We start from the raw sequence: 1,211 nt of genomic DNA, 5'->3' as shown, positions 1-1,211 counted from the left end.
TTCTAAACATTAAAGGATGTTATAAATTATAACCTCAAAAGCAATGTTANATGTTTAGTTAGTTGACATTTTAGTTCGGGAATAGCCCTCAGTTCTACTTCTCTTAAGGCAACAAACATTCGTCCCATTTGTTTTCAAACAGAAGGGTTTCAATTCGTTGCGTGATATTGCTTCTTACAACCTGTAAATTATCCGTTACAGGTTATGACGTTTATGTAAAAAAATATATATATTTCGAGCATCCCTTGTATATTACTAGGTTTATGAAAATTCTAGTAATACATTTGAAATCACTACAAAAAGAATAACACGATAATCATTGTTTTTAATTTTCAAAATATTTTCAAAATATTACTACCTACTTATGATGATAAAACCCCAAATTCTTCTTTTTCTTCTTTATGTTCATTTATGTTTTCATTCGGACTCTGAGCATTTATATCAATTTTGATTTAGCCGCACCACGAGAATATTAATAAAATTTATTTCTTTCTTATCAGTTTATTCTACAGTGAATAAATATTTTCATTTGTGTTGATTACTTATTAATCTAAGGGTATCTTCAGCCTTTACCTTACTAATAATGAAATAAAGAAGTATACTTATAAGTAAATTGTGTAATTATTAGTAAATTATAATGGTTCCTTAACAGGAAACATGGTACCTGTCCCCAAAACATCCTGTATTTTTCTTTGACCATTACCATTGTAAAGTAATGTAACAGAATAGTTTAACTGACCTTGAGTAAGAGGTTCAATGTGAATGACCCAACAATTTTAGAAGTAAAATCAAAACTTGCATTTACAGTTATAATATCACAGTTTCAGGTTCGATATATGTATACCTACAATATATCTAATATTAAAAAAAACTGTTACTCTTACTAGTTCTTCTACCCTATCAATCACTGTGAGCTCGAAACTGTTAGCACCATTGCTTCGAGTGGTCAAAATTCACTTTTGTGAACAATACTATGACGTAGTGTCGGCCATCATTCTTTTCTAATTGTTACTGTTGTCGGCCATCATTCTTTTTCAATTGTTGTTGCATTGTCACTGATGTCGGCCATTATGTTTTTTTAATAGATGTATATTAATCAATGATTTAAATTTAAAGGAATTGTTTGTAAATAGGTATGCAACACATCGTACACTTCAGCATAAGAAATTGCTGATACTAACTACGTAATACTACTTTGCCCTGTGCTGACA

This window comes from Agrilus planipennis, unplaced genomic scaffold (assembly GCF_000699045.2).
Source record: "Agrilus planipennis isolate EAB-ADULT unplaced genomic scaffold, Apla_2.0 scaffold79, whole genome shotgun sequence".
NCBI classification, from domain to species: Eukaryota; Metazoa; Arthropoda; class Insecta; order Coleoptera; family Buprestidae; genus Agrilus; species Agrilus planipennis.
This window is presented reverse-complemented; position numbering follows the sequence as displayed.